This window comes from Acinonyx jubatus, chromosome B1 (assembly GCF_027475565.1).
Source record: "Acinonyx jubatus isolate Ajub_Pintada_27869175 chromosome B1, VMU_Ajub_asm_v1.0, whole genome shotgun sequence".
In the NCBI taxonomy this organism is placed as follows: Eukaryota; Metazoa; Chordata; class Mammalia; order Carnivora; family Felidae; genus Acinonyx; species Acinonyx jubatus.
Genome location: NC_069382.1, coordinates 159,994,250 through 160,008,782, shown reverse-complemented (window position 1 = coordinate 160,008,782; position 14,533 = coordinate 159,994,250). Strand labels below are relative to the sequence as shown.

Here is a 14,533-nt window from a genome sequence, read left to right as displayed (position 1 = left end):
CACCACTTACTAGCTAATTTGTCACCTTGGAAAGTTACTCAGTGTGTCTGTTTATCCACTTAAAATGTGGGGCTGATAAGATATTTTGAGGACTAAATTTGACAACGGATGGTAAACTCAGGACTGTAATACAAGTTACTTTAGCACATACTCCGATTTTATACCGCTTGTTTGTCAAGTGTGATTCTGTCACCTAGGGAAGGCTTATGGTGCTCCCCAACCGCTTGCTGATTGAAGTCCGCTCTTTGAACGTGGTTAACGAATGAAGGAACAGTGGTCCTTTCAGGTTTAGGAGGAGCCGCTGGGTGAGCCTGGTCAAAGAGACAAGGTGCGGCTTCTCTTTAAGCTTCCAGATTAGCAAAACAGACTCAAGACACGTACTGGACTGGTGTAGTTGTACGAAAGGGAATCTGGATCCTGGCACAGCCCTAGAGTAACCACGAACTCTCCCTAGGAGGGGCCCCTAGGAAGGCACAGCGCCTGCGAGAACCACGTCCTTCAGGGCCAAGGGGAGGCGCTAGGGCTCCGGAGCTTCCGAGAAAGATGCTCCGGCAGGCCTAGCGCATCCTCCGCCCGCGGAAAAGCGCGGAGGAGCGCGGAGGTGCCCGAAGGAGTCCGGAGGAGCCCGAAGGAGCCCGAAGGATCCCGAAAGACAGGGGCGGGCCGAGAACCGCGGGCGCCAATCGCCGGGCCCGCCCGCCCCGCCCCCTGGCCGGAGACTTGAGGGGATTGGCTGCCCGCCTCCCGCTGCGCCGCCGACCTCGTCGCCGCGCCACCTCCGGGTTCTCTGTGCCGCACGCGAGTCGTCGGCTTCATCCCGCGGAGCTGAGCCGTAAGTGTCGGTGGGCATGGGGGAGGGTGCGCTCGCCTCGCGTCCCCTCGAGCTTTGCCCGCCCGGAGCTCCGCTGCTCCCGGCGGCCAGAACGGAGGGGTAGAGCAGCCCTCGGCGGCCCGGGGGGCGGGCGGTCCAGCCCGTCCCGGGGCCGCGCGAGGCACAGACGCCGCGCGGAGCCTCCGGGAGGCTTCCCCGCGGACAGGCCCGGGCGCCCTAACATTCTTGCGCTTTGCTCCCCCAGGGCGCGGCCGCAGTGGCGGCTGCTTTGCGGCGGGTTCGGGGCCCGGCCCCCGCCTGCGAATGCGGGAGCCCGACCCGGGGCCTGCGGAGTCGGTCTCCGACGTGTGCGGGGCTGCAGCGGCCTGACTTCCAGGCGCAGGTATGTCCCCGTCCTGGAGGGAATAGCGAGGTGCTCGGCCCGGAGCACGTGGCCAGTGGCGGCCGGGGGTTCCCAACGTGCTTGGTTCCAAGGCCCCCCAATTGGCTGCCCCTTCGGATAGAGGGCATGTAAGTTCCCGGCTCCCCCACCCCCCGCAGGACAACTGCTTCCGGTGGGTTTTCCGACTTGGCCCTGGAAACCGCTGAGGTTCAGGGGGTGTTGTCGGGAGAGGAGAGCAGGGGTCGTAGAGAAGCCTGTAAAACCCCAGACCGCCCTTTCCTGTGCCCTTTTAAGGTTGACGCAGTGCCTTAAGAGGCTAACACAGAAGGGTAAAGTAAGTCTCCATAAAACCCAGGGATGAGACTGTAAAACTCCTCTCTGGATCCTGTCTGGAGTCACAGCGGAACCAGAGGAAATTTTTCTTGAAGTTTCAGCACCTTTGTGATATTTTTATACGGTTAATAATAGCACAGTGATAAATTTAACCTTAACCTTAGTTTTGACAATACCTTCAGAGATGCCTTTTATTTATTTATTTATTTATTGACGATTATTTATTTTGAGAGAGAGAGAGAGAGAGAGAGAGAGAGAGAACATCCCAAGCAGGCTCTCCGCTGCCAGCGCAGAGCCGGAAGTGGGGCTCAAGCTCAGAAATGGTGAGATCATGATCTGAGCCAAAATCTTGACCCCCATGCTTAACCAACTGAGCCGCCCAGGTGCCCCAAGGGCAGCTTATTTTTAAAGGTGAAAAACCCAGGTATTGGAACAGTGCATACAAGGCTTTTTTCTGTGCCTCCTTTGAGACAAACTGAAAAGAATGTACCTCAAAATTTGCTTTCTGTTTAAAATGTAAAAGGTCATTTGAAAATTTTTCTTTTTTGTAGGTTGAAAACTACAGGCACAAGCCATGGAAGCTGGAATACTCTAATGCTGGTATTTTAACTGATTTATCCCAACTCTGCAGTTTACAACATACACATGCCTCTAATGAGGTCAGATATTCTTATTTCACATGTAGCAACCATGTATCCAGTGCAGGACAGCCCTGGCAGTGAGGGCAGCACAGCAGGTGTTCGATTTCTCATCTTGTCATTTAGTTCTTACAACTTTGTGAAGGTGACGCTGTGCTCTCATTTTACAGATGAAGCAACCACAGGTTAGGTACTGACTCAAGCTCCTGTCACATGTGTAGCCCTGAACACGGATCCTCATGTAACTTTCTGGCTATGTGACCTCATGGAAAGTTACTTCCCTCTCTTGGCATTTCATGTTGTAGTGTAAGGGTAGAAATGCTGAAACAGATGAGGCCAGTTTGGTCAGGGGAGAGCACAGAGGTATTAAGAATATAAGCTCTTCATAGTATTTAGTTACATTGAACCTACAGAAGTTGCAATTTGGCACAAAGGGAGCATCTGTCAGCATGTTAGGTGGTTTTGATGAATGAGCAGAACGGCTATGAAGGGGGGATTTAAAGGGCAGGACGGTGCTAGATTGTTAGAACGTGGAAGTATTGGACTGGAGTGATGGGGGAAGATTTTGTATGGGGAGAAATGTAACTGTAGCAAGATGAACAGAGCCTAGTATCAGCTAGTTCTTCCTTCTGACCTGCCCTGATTGTCTGTAAATACCTCATTTTCCAGTAATTTTAAATAAAGATAATTAATATTCACCTTGGAGTTTTTTGGTTTTTTTTGTTTTTTTTTGTTTTTTTTGAGGGGCAGATGGGGAGAGATTCTCAAGCACTTTCCATGCTTAGCTCGGATCTCCACGCGGGGCTTGATCCCACAGCCCTGGGCCGAAATCAAGAGTTGGATGCTGAACCCACTGAGCCACCCGGGCATCCCCACCTTGGAATCCCTCTTAATGCTTATTTCATAACACTGAAGACTTTGTATCTAAATTGCATTTTTTAATATTACCTATTACATTGTAAAACCCAGCCTTGTGATTTTTAGGTAATTTACACAACAAATGTTTTAGAAGGCCAAAATTGCTAGAGGGGAAAAAGTGGGAGGGGGGATAGCAAGTACATGTATTTGCACTGACTGGAGGACATTTATAAGCTCAGACAGGGCTGGCCAGGGAGTGCTGATGATAAAAAACCTGAAGGAGATGATGTGGGTGTGTGTGTGTAGTTGGGTGAAAAATGTAAGCAGTCTTAAGCCAGGCAGTGTAACAGTGCGGAAAAATAGGGAACTCATTTTTTTTTAAGGTGCCACAGAGACCAGGATTTAGAACTATAGACACTGTCCGGTGTGATAGCCATTAGTCACATGGGGCTATTTAAATTTAAATCAAAACTGAATAAAATGAAAAATGTGGCTCCTCAGTTGTGTCAGCCACATTTCAAATGCTCAGTAGTCACAAGTGGCTAGAAGCTACTGTACTAGCAACAGATACAGAACATAGCCATCACTACAGAAAGTTTCATTGGCAGTACTGTTCTAGAGGTTATAGGGTGTTTTACAGAAGAGAAAAATCTATGGGATAGTGGACTGAAGAATGACTCCCAAAGATAATCGAGTCCTAATCTCAAACCTGTAAATGTTACTGTATTTGGAAAAGGTGATTTGCAGATGTGATTAGATTAGGAATCTGGAGATGGGAAGATTATCCTAGATCATCTGTGAGCCCTAAGTCTAATCACAAATGCCTTTGTAAGAGGGAGGCAGAAGATTCCATGCTCAAAGGAGGAGGCTGTGTGAAGACAAGTAGAAAGAGATTAGGGATGCCTGGGTGGCTCAGTTGGTTAAGCAACTGACTGGCTCAGGTCATGATCTCGCGGTCCGTGGGTTCAAGCCCCGCGTCGGGCTCTGTGCTGACAGCTCAGAGCCTGGAGCCTGCTTCGGATTCTGTGTCTCCCTCTCTCTCTCTGCCCCTTCCCTGCTCACTCACTCTCTCAAAAATAAATATTTTAAAAAAATTAAAAAAAAAAGATTTGATTTTGGCCTTGAAGATGATGTAGATAAACTTCAGGCTAGGTAAGGCTGGCAGCCGCCAGAAACTGGGAGACTCAAGGAACTGACCCCCTCCTCCCCAGAGCATATACTTGATTTCTGGGGCTCAAAAACTGACAGAATAAACTTCTGTTGTTCTAAGCCACCGAGCTTGTAATCGGTTGCAGTAGCTAGCCTCTGGTAACTAATACTTTAGACTGAAAGCTTCAGATCACAAGTCTAGCTGGAGCTGGAACCTCACCACATTGCCTCCTACGCTGTGTTTTTATTATGGGTTATGGGTCTGCGGGTCAGGGCGGTTAGATCTTACCTATCCATTAGTCGATTTTTTAAAAATTTGAGGTATGGCAATGAAGTTAAACTTTATTTAGATTAAAACCATTAGAGACATGAGCAGGTGGCTAAAGTATGGAGGATTAGCAAATGCCTCATAAAACACAGATGATCAACACTAATATTAAAAAATCAATTTATGGTTTATTGGGACGTCAGTTATTTATGTACATTTTCAGTAAATTTCATTTACACAGTACAAAGCACCTCCAAAGATCAAGCTGTAACAAAGTCAGTAATAAAAAACTAAGACAATATGAAAAACATCATTCTAATTTTTGCCTTGTGGGCCACACAGCTTTGACCAGCAGGGTCCCAGAGGTAATATATATAGACCATTAAAATGAGACCATTTTTCCATAACAACCTCAATTAGTTTTGGCTCATGTTCCACAAAATGTAAATTTGGATTTCTGGGAGTCTTAAAACAGCAACAAAAAACCCTTAATAGTATAACTAATAAAACTAGTCTTTCCAGAGTCACTGCCATGGGGCTCTGACTTAAGTCCTATGTGTTGCAATTTGGTGCATCTAAGTTGCTACAATACCAATACTGAATGATGACAGTGTCCTACTGGAGACTAGAAAGGAAACTGGGGCAAAAGCAAGTTTCTCAATGAGAAATTCATCCTGTTGTACTCAAAATCTCTTCTTATGGGAAGGAACAACATGTGATTCAAGTAGCTCTTTAAACTAAAATGCTAATGTTAATGGACAAAAATAACTGAAATTGTTTTCCAGGTTTATCAAAATTTCTTTTATGTGAAATCATTTTTCACCTATTATTTTGTATCTCATTCTGACATGAATTACCAATGCTTTTCTATTAATGTTTCAGCAAAGCTACCATTTGACTTGACCATAAATGTATTTAAAGCTATTTGTGGCCAACTGAATATCCAAGATCGTACCTTCCCTGTGATGAATGCTTATTAGAGCTGAAGCTTAGGATATGACCCCACACTCAGTAGCACACGTAGACAATGTGAAGGTCAGAATGCAGTTCCTTGTTGTTGATGAAGAGATTGTGTATGTTGTTTGTTATTCACACGTTGCTAATTGCAGTCATGCCTTTCAAAACTCGAAGCATGGAATCTCGTTCTCCTGGTGAAAGAAGTTAGGAACAAAATTGAACTCTATTTGTCTACCCTTCAAGCCAAATTCCAGACCCAAACAGTTTATATATAAGAATCCATTTGAAACTAAAATGTAGATTACATAAAGAATAGAAAGTTTTGTGGGCTTTTGACCAAAATCAGGTCCTGATTTCGGGGTTGGGGGAGTGGAAGGGAAGAGTATATTTTTACTAAAACTGCCCACTATTCCTACAGCCTCTTCTGTTTCATTCTTGCTGACAGATTTGAATTCCAGTTTCCAACATCTGACCTCAATCTCCCACCACAAAAATTCCATTATTACAAGTCTGAATATTTCTGCCTAAAGATGGCCATTCTTTTCTTATCGTTGTTGAAATAGTACCATAAAGGGGCACCTGGGAGGCTCAGTTGGTTGAGCATCCGACTTCAGCTAAGATTATGATCTCACAGTTTGTGAATTCAAGTCCCGCATCGGGCTCACTGCTGTCAGTGCAGAGCCCGCTTTGCATCCTCTGTCCCCCCATTGTCTCTTTGCCCCGCTCACACACTCTCCCTCAAAAATAAATAAACATTAAAAAAATAACATGAAGTAATTCCATACAGAGGAACAGTGATGTCCAGCTCCCTGTTGAAAAGTTTAACTGCCCAGACTGTAGGTAACCTACTGATTTTTCAAATGAGCTCACCCTGAAAAGACAAGGTAGAAATTTAGGTACTGCGGTAACAGAGGGCCAGGTTCCCAATAAACCTCTAGGTCCACGCTCTCTACTTCGTCACACTCAACTCCACAGGTTTGACTCTGCTCAAATCATGTACCTACAAAGCCAACGGAACACGTTTGAAAAAGCTCAGCTCACTTGAGATTCAGATACAAGTTACTCCAAGACCAGTGAAACTAAACTGTATGTAGGATTGTGCCCTGAATATATACCCAAGTGTCAGGTTCATGTGCAGCTCTGTTACCGTTTGGCCTTGGCAAGGTCCTGAACCACAACAGAATGAGATATAATCCTCCTAGAATCTTCCCTCATGTGCAAGTTTTCTTTCAGCATGAGTTTGTTTCTTAGTCTACATTTTACTTTTCAGCTATCTGAGCCAACCCGATTTCTGACCTTCTCAATGTTTTCCTGTGTTCTGTGGATAACTGGACAGCCACTTTTCACATCACCATGGTATCATCTCTGCCTTCTTTAAACCTTTTGTGCCAGTCAAAAACTCTTGCTGTCGACATTACTTCTTCACCATAAACTACTTATAACATCTCAAGTGTCTCACTTGCAGATTTATTTAACTTTACACAAAACTTAACATGAATTCGTTGCTCTAAATAACGGTCACTCGTTTTGATGGTGGAAAAAAGAATAATTCTATTCACATGTACTCACAAGGTTAGTGGGCAACCTGGAAAGCACTGCTGTGCCAGCTAAACACGTACCTGGGCAACAGTCACTCCTCCTGTGATTTCACAAGCCACACATGGAAAAACAGTCCAAACAGAAGAGTGCAAACAATCTTTGGAGGAGTTGATGAAGGTTTCAGCATCATATATATACCATCTCAGCTTGAACACCTTGTATTTTCCCATATACAAAAGGGGAGAAAATAAATCAGCATTTTCTTACTTGTCGAATGGCTAAGAAAATGGTATTTGAAATATATGAACTATGCGCAGGGAGCATTTAGCCTCCCCACCTCCCAAAAAAACCCCTAAGATAAAATCCATCCGAATAACAGTATGGAAGATGCCATTTGTCCTGGCTGTATGTTAAGAAAGAGCTAGTTTGAAATTATGGGGCTTTTTTGTTTGTTTTTAACACTTTATTTTTTTAAGTTTATTTATTTTGAGTATGAGCAGGGAAGAGGGGCAGAGGGAAAGAGGATCTTAAGCAGGCTCCACACTCAACCCAGGGCCTGATGTGGGGCTTGATCTCATGACCATGGGATCATGACCTGAGCTGAAACCAAGAGTCAGACGCTTAACCAACTGAGCCACCCAGGTGCCCTGAAATTATGGTTTTTCTAATGATGTTGATTGATAGGTCAAATGTAAGATATCAAAATAGTTTATTTCCAGATACATAACAAGAGAATAGATTTGGTTGTCTCCAGTGTGTATAATACAATGTATGTAGTTGAGTGTTTAGGAATTCTAACATTTAAACATCATTACCTATATTCATCCTGCACATACTATCTAGTGTATTCAGAATTTAAAACAAACACACATACACTGAAAAACAGCATCTTGTAAGCTTTGAACATGAATTTCTCTCATTTAGTTCTCAAATCAAAACTTGAAAAGGTTTTCACAAATTATGTTTGTACAACCCAAATGCTGGAATTAAAGTTACCCAATGATTGGTTGCAAATATAGACTGTATTTGATGAGTTCTGCTGTGTGTGTGTGTATGGTGAAATATACAGGCCATAAACCATTTTTAAGTGTGTAATTCAGAGGTGTTACTTACATTCATAATGTTGTACAACCATCACATTTCCAGGACGTTTCCATCACCCAAACGGTAATTCTGTACCTATTAAATAGTAACTCCCCATTCTCTCCTCTCCCTGGACCCTGGTAAACTCTGTTTCACTTTTTGTCTCTATGAATTTGACTAAGTTCCTCATATCGGTGGAATCATACAGTATTTGTCTTTGTGTCTGGCTTATTGCACTTAACATGTTTTCAATGTTCTCCTATGTTGTAGCAGGTATTACTGACTCCTTAAGGTTGACTAAATACTCCATTGCATGTACAGACCACATTTTGTTTATCCATTCCTTTCTACATTTACTTGGGTTGTTTCTACCCTTTGGCTATAGGAAACAATGTTACTGTGAACATGGATGTACCAGTAACTGAGTGCCTGCTTTCAGTTTTCTGGGGTATATAGGAGTAAGTGGAATTGCGGGATCATATGGTAACTCTGTGTTTCATTTTTTGAGAAATCATCAAACTGTTTTCCAAAACAACTACACCATTTTGCATGCCCATAAGCAATGCACAAGGGTTCCAATTCCTCCATATCCTCACCAACAATTATTTTCTACAAACTTTCACACCGGTGGGTGAAAATTCCGGTATCTACAGGGTTAAGTATTTGCTTCCCAATCCTCCTTTGCCTCCCCATCTCCCCAGGCCCCCCGCTTTTTTGGCAGTGCTTTTCCTTCAGTGAAAACACAGATAATGTTGTGGTTTTTGACAAGAATTCAATAAATACTGATATGCTCCTTTACTGGAAGAATCCGCATTACCTTTTTAGGAGGTGAACAGAACTGCTTTAAGTGTCTGCATTAGAAACGAAGTTCAAAATGTTAAGTGTGACTCCACCTGAACTCTGTAAATTAGCAGAAAAAGCACGTATTAAAAACGGGCTGGGACACTTAAGGCGGTTAAACCCTAGAAGCATAGTATACTGTACTGTACTCCATGAACTAAAAAGGGCGTTAGCATTAGAACCACAAGTTCACCCACTATTTTTAATCCAAATGTTCCTTTCAAGGTTGCACACCCTTCCACATAGGTGGAGTGAGTCAGTACCTGGCAGGGCTTAATCGGGTCTCGCTTTCCTACCACGGGGTCCTTCTGTCAAGTGGCAGCAGAGCGTCTCTGCCAGTCCATCTCCGCTCCTGCGGAGGAGAAGGCAGGTAAAGGTCCAGCCCGAGAACCCAGTGCCCGGGCCGCTCCTCACCTGGGCCTCGGGCTCCAGGGTGGGAGGAGACGCAGCTCCCAGCCTGCGCCTCGTCAAGGTCCCTGGCCGTACCCACGACACCAGACAGCCGCCCCACTCAGCCTCGACCCGGCAAAAGGCTCCAAGTGTCGGAGGAGCCAGACCAATTGACAAAGCACCGCCGAAAACCGGGACTCTCGCGAGACAAAAGACTACTGGGAGGTTCGTCGTGCCAATCAGCGGATGGGGGCGGTCCCAGAGCGCGTTCAATTGGCTAACCATGGGAAAGCTCGCGTCCCATTGGCATCTTTTCTGGCCCCAACTCCACCCCTCGACCTGAATGCCCGCCCCCTTCAATGGCCCCGCCTCTGAACTGAGTGGGTAGGGAGGAGGGGAAACGCCTACAGTAGCGCTGGGTTCTCGGGCGCCCGAATGGTCCTAACCCTTTACCTGTGGCACCATAGGAACAGGTCACGCTCAGGTTCTGACATGTTCCGTGGTATTCCTTACCTCGGCCATTTACTCTGTATTCCACACTATCCGGTCTTAGGCAGGGAGGTGATTTTACCTGTGCTTGAAAGAAGGCAAGGTTGCATGGACTAATTAAGATGTTTCCCTTAAAGCTTTCTGATCCGAATATCTTATATCTTGCTCTGCATGGTATGCAAGGAACATTGATTTGTTTGTTTGATTTGGAACAATAATTAAACCCATTGTGCCTTCCCATTAACTCAGCAGAAGAGCCCCAGTGAAGTAGGTGCTATTACTGTCCTTGTCAGCCCTATTGCCCTACTTTAATTCACGCCTTCATAATTGCTTGCCTGGATTACTTCTACAAACAGCCCCTTAGCTCCTCTCCTTGCTATCCTCTACAAAGCCGAGGATTAAACTTTCTAATGCAAATCTAATCATGTCTCAAATCCTTCTCAGTTCTCTCAAATGTCAATCCTTCTGTGGCCCTGTGTTGTCCACAGGTTCTGGCAGAAGCTGCTTTTTATCAAAATATTACATATCTATGGTAAGTACACAAATCATAAATGTGCAGCCTGCTAAAATTTCACAAATAGATCACACTAGCAGCCAGCTCAAGAAACAATGTAACCAGCATCCCAGAAGTGTTTCTAATCACTAACCACTTCCTTCCCTGCTCAGCGTTATCCACTATCCTTAGTATTGTTTAAGTGGTCAGTAGAGTAGCATCCTTGTGTTTGTACATTATACAAAGGGGTCCATTACAGCATGTAATCTTTTATGTCTAGTTTCTCTAACTCACTTTTATGTTCATCAGGTTCATCCATACGTTAACTACATTTATAGTTTGTTCATGAGGATGCTGTATTGCATTTCACTGTGTGAATACACCATAATTTGCCCAATCAATTGTTGATAGACATTGGAATAGTGTATATTTTGGCGCTATTAAAAATATTGCTGCTATGGACATTCTAATAGAAATCTTGTGATGAACATGATGAATGCATTACTCTTGGATATATACCTAGAAATGGAAATGTTGGGCCATAGGTTGTGCTGTGTTCAAATTTAGATATTTTTAAACTTTTCCAAAGTACACCAATTACATTCCTATCAGCAAAATATGACAGTTCCATCTTTTCCACATTCTCATCAACACTTGGTATTTTTCATCTTTTTTCATTTTGGCAATTTTGGTGGATGATAATCATGTCTCATGCGAGTTTAATGTGCATCTCCCTGATGATTAAGGAGGTTGAGCACCTTTACATATGTTTATTAGTTGTTTATAATTTTATGAAGTGTCTGTTAAAATTTTACTCATTTTTGTCAGCAGAGTGTCTTTTTTATTTATATTTTTCCTAATGTTTGATTACAAAAAATTTCAAATACTTAGCAAAGTTTAAAGAATTTTACAGTGAACATACATAAATCTGCCATATAGATTCTATGAATAACATTTTATGAAACATGCTTTATTACATTTCTATCCTTTATCCATCTGAATGTTGTTGCATTTCAAAGTAAATTGCAGATAGCAATACATGTCCTCTAAATACTTTAGCCTGTATATCACTTACGTGAAGTTAAATTCACAAATCTTTATTGTATATTTGCTGAGTTTTGAGCAAGTGAGTCTTGAGTTCTATGCCTCCTCCCAGTCAATCTTCATTTCCACTTTCCTGGGCACAACCTCCATTCTGATTTATTCTCCACCATATAGCTTTATGTGTTTCAAAATTTCATAATCCTGGAATTGAACAGTGTGTACTCCTGTGTAAGCCTGCTTTCACTCAGCATACTGTATTTCTCATTCCATGTTGTTGCATATGTCAGTAATCTATTTAATTGCTGAGTGGTATTCCACTGGACACATATACCACAGTCTGTTGATATGTAAGCGGTTTTCTTGTATGCATCCTTTTTCAGGTATATGTGTTGCAAATATCGTCTTCAATTCTGGGTTTCTTTTCATTCTTTCAGTAAATGAAGTCTTTTGAGAAATAAACAAGTTCTTCATTGTAATCTTCCAGTTTGTTGATTTCTATGTTGACTGTTTCTGATGTAAGAAGTCTTTGCTTACTCCAGGTCATTAAGATTTCTCCTGTGTTTTCTTCTAAAAATTTTACCATTTTAATTTGCCCATTAAGAACAGTAAACTATTTGGAATTGACTGTTGTAAGTGGTGGGATTTAGAAGTAGATCCAGATGCTTTTTCTTCCATGTGGATATCCAATTAATCCAACGTGTTAATTTTTTATTTTTTTATTTTTGAGACAGAGAGAGACAGAGCATGAATGGGGGAGGGTCAGACAGAGAGGGAGACACAGAATCGGAAGCAGGCTCCAGGCTCTGAGCCGTCAGCCCAGAGCCCGACGCGGGGCTCGAACCCACAGACCTCGAGATCGTGACCTGAGCCGAAGTCGGACGCCCAACGACTGAGCCACAGGCGCCCGAAATGACCACGTGGGGCGCTGGGCCACCCAGGCGCCCCGAAAATGATCTTTTAAATTAACACGTTGGGGGGCGCCTGGGTGGCTCAGTCACCCAGGCGCCCCGAAAATGATCTTTTAAATTAACACGTTGGGGGGCGCCTGGGTGGCTCAGTCACCCAGGCGCCCCGAAAATGATCTTTTAAATTAACACGTTGGGGGGCGCCTGGGTGGCTCAGTCGGTTGGGCGTCCGACTTCGGCTCAGGTCACGATCTCGAGGTCTGTGGGTTCGAGCCCCGCGTCGGGCTCTGGGCTGACGGCTCAGAGCCTGGAGCCTGCTTCCGATTCTGTGTCTCCCTCTCTGTCTGACCCTCCCCCGTTCATGCTTTGTCTCTCTCTGTCTCAAAAATAAATAAACGTTAAAAAAAATTAAAAAAAAAAATAAAAGATCATTTTCCCCACTTGCAGTGTCATAAATCAGGTAGCCATGTGTAGACCTATTTTGCACTGCTATTGTGTTTGATCCATTTGCTTTGTCTATCTTTGCATCAAGACCACCCAGTCTTCATTACTATTTGCTGTATAAAGACCCTTTATAGTACATCACTGAACTGAAATTTCGATTTAATTAAATTTGATCTAAATAGCCATGAGGCTAGTGACCACCAAATTGGACAGCACAGATACAGAACACTTCCATCCCCATGGGAGGTCCTGTTGATAGTACTGCTTTGGAAGACATCTAGAGCCCAATACCAGATCCTTCGTAGCAGACAGGCCATTTTGAGTTTATTGCTGGACTGCTCTTCAAAAATATCTGTGTATAATCGCATTCGAGAAATTCAAAACACATCTTCCCACATGTAGGTAAGACACCCAGCTCTTTTGACCTTGCACTTTCAGCGATGAAAATATGCTTTGGGGGACATTTCCTATGATGAGACACCAGAAGATATGTAGCCCCAAATCATATGAAAAGATTCCTGCTGTAGTACCATTACATGTAGTTTACTATCTGTTCTGGTCCAAGGTCACACTTAATTCTCTTTTAGAGGTCTTTTCTGGGCCGTCACAGCTGTGTTTGAGAGAGTTTGCCCTTACACCTGCCATCAGAAGGCTGAGTCAGATCCGGCTCCTGTGTGTAAGGAATTCCTCAAACCATTTTGTCCTGTTTATTCCACCAGTCTTGTGACATAAAATGATGCACATGTACTTATTAGGTACTTCAGGTGTTACTTTTTACAGTAGATGTATTTATTTCTCCCTACAATGCTTGAATTTGAAAACCTTTTTTAATGTCTTTTGTTTTATAGTACTGTGATGGCTATTTTATTTTTTTAATGTTTATTTATTGAGAGAGAGAGAGAGAGAGAGAATGTCTGTGTGAGCAGGGGAGGGACAGAGAGAGAGAGAGAGAGGGAGAGAGAGAGAGAGAGAGAGAGAGAGAGAGAGAGAATCCCAAGCAGGCTCTGTGCTGACAGTTCAATGCAGGGCTCGAACTCACGACCCATGAGATCATGACCTGAGCTGAAATCAAGAGTTGGACCCTGAACTGACTGAGCCACCCAGGTGCCTCCTGTGATGGTTATTTTAATTTGTCTTCAATTTCCAGACTTGAGTATAGCACAGGGCTTTACTGGCAGTCTACATTTCCACTGGGGCAACAAGTATTTATGGAGCACCTACTCTGCGAGGTGCCCTGAGAGAGGCCCTGGAGAGACACTACGATGAATAATAGATAATAGTTACCACTGAGCATCTATGAGAGCTCTCACACTTGCATTTGTTATTTTTAATGATCATAACAATACTATAAGGTAAATACTGTTACCTCATTTTTCAGGCGATAAAGCTAAGGTTTTGGGAGGTCAAATTTCTGCAGCCAGTAGGTGCTAGAGCTGAGATTTAAGCTTTGAATCCCTAACCTCTCTCCCACCTCTGTGAGGCCCTTCAGACTTCAAAGGAGCTTTGTTTCCTCTCAAGGAACACCTTGTCTTGTAAAGGAGACAAACATGATAACCACAACCCACAGGAGAACAGACATTACAAAAGGCAGGGGAATGTACATGTAGTCAACCTGTGGGAAATGAGCCACATTGCCCAGCAACTTGGTCTTGTGAATGTGCCCTGAAATCTCTCCTTCTTCCTGAACTCCTTCTAGAATGATCTGAGAAGTAACATGTCCTCTCCCTGTCTTCATTCTGCAGCCAAGCTATTCTCTGACCCTACGTCTGAGGAAGAGGCATTGCTAACAAATGGTCAGTGCCCTCTTTAGGAGTACAACACTCCAATGATCGCTCAGAACCAGAATCTGTTAGCACCTCCAGAGCAAACCTCTGAGTCAATGTGGAAAA

General features: G+C 43.7%; 2 long non-coding RNA genes and 1 other non-coding gene across 4 annotated transcripts; 2 read left to right on the top strand and 1 right to left on the bottom strand.

Moving 5' to 3' along the window:
* The first annotated feature begins 226 nt into the window (after positions 1-226).
* On the top strand, positions 227-2,883 carry LOC113600654 (uncharacterized). Its single transcript, XR_008296327.1, has 3 exons — positions 227-832; positions 1,077-1,214; positions 2,099-2,883. It is a non-coding gene; the product is annotated as an uncharacterized LOC113600654 (long non-coding RNA).
* LOC113600973 (small nucleolar RNA SNORA26) lies at positions 1,496-1,617 on the top strand. The gene has a single exon (XR_003422104.1). It is a non-coding gene; the product is annotated as a small nucleolar RNA SNORA26 (small nucleolar RNA).
* A 1,747-nt stretch (positions 2,884-4,630) lies between the features above and the next one.
* On the bottom strand, positions 4,631-9,492 carry LOC106983999 (uncharacterized). Of its 2 annotated transcripts, XR_008296326.1 has the most exons (4): positions 8,857-9,492; positions 7,037-7,171; positions 6,288-6,417; positions 4,631-5,608 (listed from the first exon to the last, which is right to left on the bottom strand). It is a non-coding gene; the product is annotated as an uncharacterized LOC106983999 (long non-coding RNA). The 2 variants fall into 2 exon arrangements; XR_008296325.1 differs by lacking the exon at positions 6,288-6,417 and having other exon boundaries at positions 8,857-9,487.
* Between the last annotated feature and the right edge of the window lie 5,041 nt (positions 9,493-14,533).